Genomic DNA, 8,350 nt, shown 5'->3' with positions numbered 1-8,350 from the left:
CTGGTGGGAGAGCTGTTGCAGTCTGGTCAAAAGTGGTGATTGCAGTCCAGTTGAGGGTGGTGGTCTCAGTCTGGTTGAGAGCGGTGAGCTGCAGTCTGGTTGAGAGCGGTGGTCTGCAGTCTTCCTCTGGATCCCACGAGTGGTGCCAAGGTTCCGAAACCCAGTTTATATATTCTCCAGTTCAGGTGGGAGTGCTCAGTCCCTCCCTCAGAGAGGGGAATTCCATAAAAGGGTATCAGAGCGGGGAATTCCATAAAAGGGTATGAGGACAGGAACATCTTCCCACCTCGCAGGCCTCTACTGACAACAGTTTCTGGGAAATGGCATGGAAGGCTATAGAATACACAGTTTTGGGTTACACCCATCCAGTGATGAATTGGTCCCAGCCGTTCTAACTAGGACAATGTCCCTCCAGTGGTCCTCCTTTTAGGACCCCAAAAGATATTGTTGAAAAGACAACTGAAAAATTATCTCCATAAAGGAGACAACGCCCTTCAAATTTCTGGGTGGTAAAAATTTAATATGGAAAATATAAAATTTGGCACAGACAAGACACTAGATGTCAAAGTAAAAGGGAAGATGGAGATGCCCTTTGAAAAGAAAGATCTCTAATATATACATTCAGTCAGGATTTAAATTTCATTTTTCCATTGTTCTTTGAATTGGGAATATGAAAAGGTTGCGTTAGAAAATGATGGAGAGGTCTGCAACCCTGTGTGCCACAATACCACAAGGAGTTTGTGTCTTCGATAATGCAACTATGCAGCTTTGTACAAATCAACGCTGCAGATGTGCCTACCATAAATGCACCTCCCTAGATATATGACTTCCTTCTTTTTTCCCTTCAGTACCAGTGCATAAAATAACATAATAAATCTGGAAGCACAGTTTGATGTTATACTATACTGATGTTTAAGATATACTGTAAAAGATTAATAGTTTTGGTTATAAATATGCAGTGCTTGCACATCTCTGAAACAGCTGAAGCATGTGAACATAATGAGCACCAAGTTCTGCATAGACTAAGCATATTCTGCTTGGGTTTTTTTTCCCTTTGCAGAAAAATCTCCTTGAAGATTTCAAGAAATGTATTGTATTTTAAGAAGGCTTTTGATGGATGGGAGTCAATCCACATTTACTTTGGCAAATCCACATTTTACTTTGTTACTGAACAAACTCTTATAGGCCTCAATTAGCCAAAGCAAAGCCTTATCTGATTTCATTAGACCACTAAGCTACTTTTGAAGGAAAATACTCAAAAGTAGAAAACAGATATAAGTGAAAGGCAAAACAAAATCAGATGCAGCACGGAACAGCATGGACTTTGCACAGCTGTTTCCTGTTGTACAAAGGCTTCTAGTGAAAGAAGTATACTGACAAAAATAGAGGCATTGAGCTCACATGAGATAGATGATTTCATTTTCATGCCAGTATAGGTTTCTTTAAAACACTATTAACAGAAGCACTTTCCCTCAGAAACATGCCTAACTGGGATCCATCTAGTGCAATTTCAGTATTAGACCTTTTTGTGGTCTGCAAATGTTATGATTATACTTATCTTCATATAAACCCCCAAATGTTTAAAATGCAAATGCATTTCAGGCTTAGACTCAGCTTTTTCAGAATATTGCCTAAGAAAACTCAAGCATTTTACATGAACTTATAGATCAATAATCCAAAAAGATAAAACTAAGAAAATCTCAGAACCTGGAGAAAAAAATATCCTGGTCTCAAACATTGCATTCATTACCCTTTCCAGCAATCCACCACTGAAATCCACCTTCATACCCAGCTTGAATCCCTCAAAGCAAAGTGAAAAAACAGGAGACACTGCAATCAGATTGAAGATTTAGATTTAGAATCACAGAATCAGAGAATCATTTAAGTTGGAAAAGACCTCCAAGATCATTGAGACCAACCTTTGACCAAACACCACCATGCAAACTAGACCACAGCACAAGTGTCACGTCCAGTTGTTTCTTGAACACTTCCAGCAATGGTGACTCCACCAGTTTCCTGGGCAGCTCATTCCAAAGCTTGACAACCATTTCAGTTTTCCTAGGCTGCTTCAGTCAATGAAGAGCAAAGACAGAAAGCTCCAGCACTGTCAACAATGTGACTACATGGAAATGTTGACTCCACTACCTATCTGGGCAGCCTGTTCCAATGCTTGACAACCATTTCAGTGAAGAAATTCTTCCTGATATCCAACCTGAACCTCCCCTGGCACAACTTAAGACCATTTCCTCTTGTTCTGTTGCTAGTTGCCTGGGAGAAGAGGCCAATCCCCACCTGGCTACGACCTCCTGTCAGGTAGTTGTAGAGAGCAATAAGGTCTCTCCTAAGCTATCTCTTCTCCAGGCTAAAAAGCCCAGCTCACTCAGCTGCTCCTCACATGACTTACTCTCCAGACCATTCACCAGCTCTGTTGCCTTTCTCTGGACACACTCCAGCACCTCCATGCTTTCCTGTAGTGAGGGGCCCAGAACTGGACACAGCACTTGAGGTGTGGCCTCACCAGTGCCGAGTACAAGGGGACAATCACTTTCCTGGTCCTGCTGGCCACGCTATTCTTGATGTAGGCCAGGATGCTATTGGCCTTCTTGGCCACCTGGGCACACTGCTGGCTCATGTTCAGACAGCTGACGACCAGCTACCCCATATCCTTTTGCACTGGGCCTCTTTCAGCCACTCCTCCCCCAGCCTGTAGTGCTGTAGGGGGTTGTTTTGACTGAAGTCCAGAACCCAGCACTTCACTTTACTGAACCTCATATCAGTGGCCTCAGCCCATCAATCCAGTCTGTCCAGATCCCTCTGCAGAGCCTTTCTAGCCTCCATCAGATCAACACTCATGCCCAACTTAGCATCCTCTGCAAATTTACTGAGGGTGCACTCCATCCCCTCACCCAGACAATTGATAAAGAAATTAAACAGGACTGCACCCAGTACAGAGCCACCACTAGTGACTGGTCGCTAACTGGATGCAGCACTCAGTTACTTAGCTTTGGACAGCAGATCTAAACTACCAGATATAAACTCACCAGTCTGCAAAGTCTCAGAGGGGGAAGGGTTAAAGTATCAGGATGGGGGCGGGAAGGGGAAGAGAATCACAGTATTTTGTTCCCATCACCATTGGAGCGAACTTCATTTTTATTTCCATGGAACACACAATAAAATAACCACATGAAAGAAAAAAAATATCCTTTTTTATGAATCAAAGTAGTTTTAAAAGAAGAAGAAACTTGTAATGTCCACTTAGTTAGAAATTACCAGTAAAGCTTCATGAGATGCATAGGAAGCACACTGATGACTGGAGCTTAGACAAGTGCAGTTACCATACTCTGCACTTGTAAGTTAGGATGTGGAATATGTACATCACAGCTTAATCATCTTTGGATCTTAAAAATTAAATCTTGCACAGCATGAACAGGAAAACTATAGCAGCAAAAGGGTTTCTTTGAGTTCTAAACAATATTTTAAGATAATTCAGTAAGGAAGCATTTAATGGGAGCAAGGGGTAAATGGGATTGGAGCCTTAACAATATTAACAGGTTTGTAGAAACAGCCATGTCCACCCAAAAGCAAAATCAAAGTGATCGTTATGTTATAATCATCAACACAGAAATTCTCTCTGCATGCTAAGGCTTTGTACTTATGATATATACCTCTGCACCAGATGTAAAATCTGGTTCCCCTTTTCTGGTCTGTACACTTGTGTATGATTTGTTTTCTGTCCATGTGCCATGCAGAAGATTAGAAATGAGAAATCTAAACTTTAATTTGTGCATCATGAGCTGTATTCGCTCCTGGAATGTTAGCTTCTTTTGTAACTTGCATTTCTCATAAAAAATGTTTGTTAGGCTTTGCATTAAATGCATTTGAAAATAGACAGATGTTAGTTAGCAAGGGCAGATGAAATGTAATCAAGAAATTTGTCTTTAAGACAGTATCATGCCAACCTAAACCTGAACGATGCTGCCCTGACATCGTTCTTGTTACTGTTGGGTATTAAAATAAAGCCTCCATGGTCCACCTCACACTACTTAACCATCAGGAGTATGAATTACTGTAGCAGGTGGGCTAGTGTGGTTTTAAAAGCAATGTAATACAATCAACTGTACAATATCAGATTTCAAGGAACGCAAAAGACATCTAGAGCAGAGGCTGATCCTTAAGCAATCCTAATATTGGCATTAAAGCATTCAAGATCCCACTGGGACCATTTTATCTTTTGACCTCAGGCTTTAATTGAAACTTTAAACAAAATATATTACCTACTTTATACAGCTGAGTTGGACTCTGGTCTTTGTAGCACAAGTTGCCATGCCAAGCAAATTAATCTGTGTAACCTTAGTATGTACTTTTTAATTTACATCAAAGAAATATGACATAGAGAAAATAAATACAAAGCCAACATTATACAGCTTGTTGAATAATTATTTTGATTCTAGTTTTAGAGTTTCAATTTTTAGCTGTTCTGAGTTCTTTAAAAAAAAAAAAAAAAGAAAATGTTTTATTTCTTGGTGTAAAGCCAGAGAAACATATGGTTTCCTTAGCTGAGTTTTTGCACACCTGGCAAAATAAATCATGGCAACAGGAGACCAAAATCTTCTCTGCAACTTTTCATATGCACAAATGTAGAACATCTGATGCTGGTATTCTGGCCCTGTCTTTTGTACCATGAATAAAATGCAAAGTCAAATGGATGGCCTGCTTCTTGAGCCCCAGTACTTCTTTTTCCCTTAAAGAGGCAAGTTATTTAGCGTTTTAAAGAATGAGAGTCTGTCAGGCAGACTGACACACCAGAGGAATGAGTCACTAGGCTTGTCAGACCAAAAGGCCAATAGAAGTAAGCACAGGAAAAGAAGTATAACACAAACAGAGAAAGCAGGTGGTATAAAGGCTTAGCACTGCTGGAGTGTTAATGCTACTGCACTCAGAGTGCTGGAGTTCAAACCTAATTCAGTTTAAACAGTTCATCTCCTGTTTATTCTCTTTCAAGTACGTCATGGACATCATACGGGGGAAAAAAAACTCAAAAAAAAGTTCAATTACATGACTGAATAATTATTAAAAACTAGAGGAAGCACTGTTTTCTTATATCGTATGCCAATATGTCGTAATATGTGCGCCACTCAACCAAGCAGAGAGATTGCCAGAGACTCAGAATACCTTAATCACAATAACAACCACAGCAGATAATCCTCAAACTGTAACTATTCTTGGATTTCATGACAAGCTGTGACAACTTTTTCCACATGCAGGGAAATGGGGAAGGACTACTTCCTTCTACTAGTTCCCAAGCAGATGGGAAGCACTCCCCAGTTTCTCCCCCTTCCTCCCCACCAATGAGCATACAGTGAGTGGGCACAGCTCAGTCAGGTTTATACGGATGCAAGTGCATGAGACAGGACTGGCCTATTTCAGTTCCACTAGTCTCCCTTTTAAAGGTGAGAAGTAGGCAGACAAGCTTATAAAATGCTGTTTATCAAAGAAAGTGTTATAGTGAACATGTTTATAACTTTGTCTTGAACATCAAAACAGAAATAAACAATCCAGTCAGCCTTCTGATACTCAGTGACACAGTACGAGCTGCAAAGTAGATGCACGCCTGATAACAGATGCAGTTGCCTTGTTCTCCTATCACACCCAATGCAAAGAGATGAGTGAATAGGTATTTAGGATTTATCTCACCCAACTTAAGCTACTAAGTCTAAGCTAGTCATTTCAGCTCCTTTTAGAGGAAAAGTATGCTTGCAGGGGATTATTTTTATAATCTAAAATAGATGTCTAAGTCAGACGGGCTTCATTAGTCCCTAGAGATATGGTTTTCTTTCCGCACTATAAAGAAGCATAGCTACCTAGCTCTGTCTTGCCATCTAACCTTTATGCTATTACTGGTAGGAGAGACTAACTGGAGTCATGTAGGCTTATGTAGACACATACAGGACAGCTTTGAACAAATCAGTCTGAGTCCTGTTAATATAGCTGCACTGTATTCAAGTCACTATCCAACTCATTACGCAGCCTCTTGAATTGCCTTTGCAGCATAACCTACAAGCAACACCTCAGCAACCAGCGTGAAGCAATTTCTGTTTTCCCTGCAACAACTGCCATCGCAATAGCAACCAAAACACAAATATATCCTATGTTAATGATAAGCTAAACTTCACAGAGCTCCATAAGGGGCTAAGGTACACTCAATCGACCATAGCTTGTTATGCCACTAGGACATCCGTGAAGTGCTGTTAGCTGTAAAGGAAGCAGAAGCTGGAGTACGAGCTAAGGAAGAGAGGGAGGAAATATAGCAGAAGCCAAGCATGGGCAAAGGACTTGAGCTAGTCTTTGTGTTCACTAAGGTTTTGTGAGTTAATAAATGCAAATCCCAGGAACAGAGCGCACTTGGATGTCATGGACAGTGCTTACAAAGGAAGTTGAGAAACGCCTCCTGAACCTAAAAAAGTAACCAATGGGCAAAAAAAGTAAAAACCTGAGAAACTTATAGGTCATAGTGGTTCTAAAGGGAACATCTATTCATGGGAAAAGAAAAAGGGTGGCACAGGCCTGCTTTGTAATGGGACAACCATCACGCTAGAAACAGTGTCGGTTTAATTTTTCAAATTTTATACTTCTGAGGAACACTTTGATCGGAATTATGAAATACATATCTGCACTAAAGAGGGCAGTCAAACTTCAGAGGATTTGCTCAAGCACTGCAGTGGTCCTGAAATTAGCTCAGTTGGTCAGAGCATGATGCTAATAATGCCAAGGTTGCAGGTTCAATCCCCATAGGGGCCATTCACTTAAAAGTTGGACTCAATGATCCTTGTGGACCCCTTCCGACTCAGAATAATCTGTGACATATAATGCAGGAGTACTTCAGCAGTCACTATAGGTGTGACTGCAGTGATACCTAAACTACAACAGCAGTATAAAACTGATAAAACAATAATTTCACTAAGACTCACTATGAACAAAAGTACATGAAGTAACCAATTTGTCCGTTTTACAGATTTTAGCCCTTGGCATCAATCTGATAAAGTTCATTATCCATGGAGAAGTAACTCTCCATTGAACCATATGAACTGCTAAGGAAGTGTTTAGACTGTTACTGACATTAAATGCTTTGTCACTATGACAAGAGAACTTAGTTTAGCATTTACATCTACATTTTTCAAATATGTAGCATCAATTACAACTACAATTTTACTTTTTCCCTGTGCCCTAGTACTTTTAAGGTGCTACTAAAAGATGCCTTTCTTGAATAAGTAGAGAAGAGTGAGTGGTGCCTCCTTTCAACAACTGTGTCAAACCAATTGGTATCAACCAATACACTCTCTTGTACATTAGGCATTGGTGGGGGGAATCACAAAAAAAACCCACATGCTTCCTGTTGGCCCTAATTGTTTCCACATATATTTTTAATTGCTTTACTTTGAACTACTTTAAAGTAAAGGTTCTTACATCCTTTTCTGTCCAAGAGGGGAGCTCACAGAGTACTGGGCCAGACATTGAGGTTGCTTAGCAGAAACACGTCCTTTCAGAGAAAATTCCACTTAAAAACATCTCTGGAGCAATAAGAATCTACTCTCTTGTTTACAGATCTGAGTACTAAAAAGAGTAATTAATATTTTCTTCTTTCCTTTATCTGTTTAATGTATCATGTATAAAGATGTGATGTAGAATATGAGGAGCTGAAATTAAATAAAACACCTCACAGCAAAATTGATGTTTTTTGCAGTACTCAAGAGACTCTTCTAAAATTTTGAAAGACAGATAGCTGGAAGAAGAATTCTCCCATTGTAGATGTCTAACCAAAAGTCCGTCAGCTGGGAAATAAGTTTTTGGCACAACTTAAAAAAAGAGTCCAACCATCTCTGTGGGCCTATTTGGACACCTTGTTGGTTTGAAAGGCAATTCAAAAACTAATTCCCCACACTAAATTTTACGTTATAATCAATCTCACTTCATTTTTTACAAAGTTTCAAAGATATATGAGAGATCTAAAGAAAAAACAAAAACACAACACCAAGTATGAATTGCACACTGGGCCTCCAAGATAGTGGATGAGAAATTCTAGAGGCAGAGAAAAGCACTAATCCACACATTCTAAATGTAAAACTGCTGCATTGACACTCTTCAAGATATCCAGTATCTAATAATCTCATCATTTATTGTGCCTTATCCAGCACTGCAGTTACTGACATTTAAGCTCTGAACCTATTTTGGCTTGTATCTACTGAAGGTAATTATTTTAGGGGTTTATTAGCTAATTCATTTGAGCACCAGGGACCCCTGGTGGCCTAGTGGTTAGGATGCAGGACTCTCAACGCTGCGACCCAGGTTCGAT

The 8,350-nt window shown here is 40.0% G+C and overlaps 1 protein-coding gene across 4 annotated transcripts in view; it reads right to left on the bottom strand.

Annotated features, from left to right (window-relative positions):
- Positions 1–8,350, bottom strand: part of TMTC2 (transmembrane and tetratricopeptide repeat containing 2) — a 246,532-nt gene that overhangs the window by 64,151 nt on the left and 174,031 nt on the right. The window lies entirely within an intron of this gene.

Source organism: Neopelma chrysocephalum, unplaced genomic scaffold (assembly GCF_003984885.1).
Source record: "Neopelma chrysocephalum unplaced genomic scaffold, ASM398488v2 Primary Assembly neopelma1_59, whole genome shotgun sequence".
In the NCBI taxonomy this organism is placed as follows: domain Eukaryota; kingdom Metazoa; phylum Chordata; class Aves; order Passeriformes; family Pipridae; genus Neopelma; species Neopelma chrysocephalum.
This window is presented reverse-complemented; position numbering and strand designations above follow the sequence as displayed.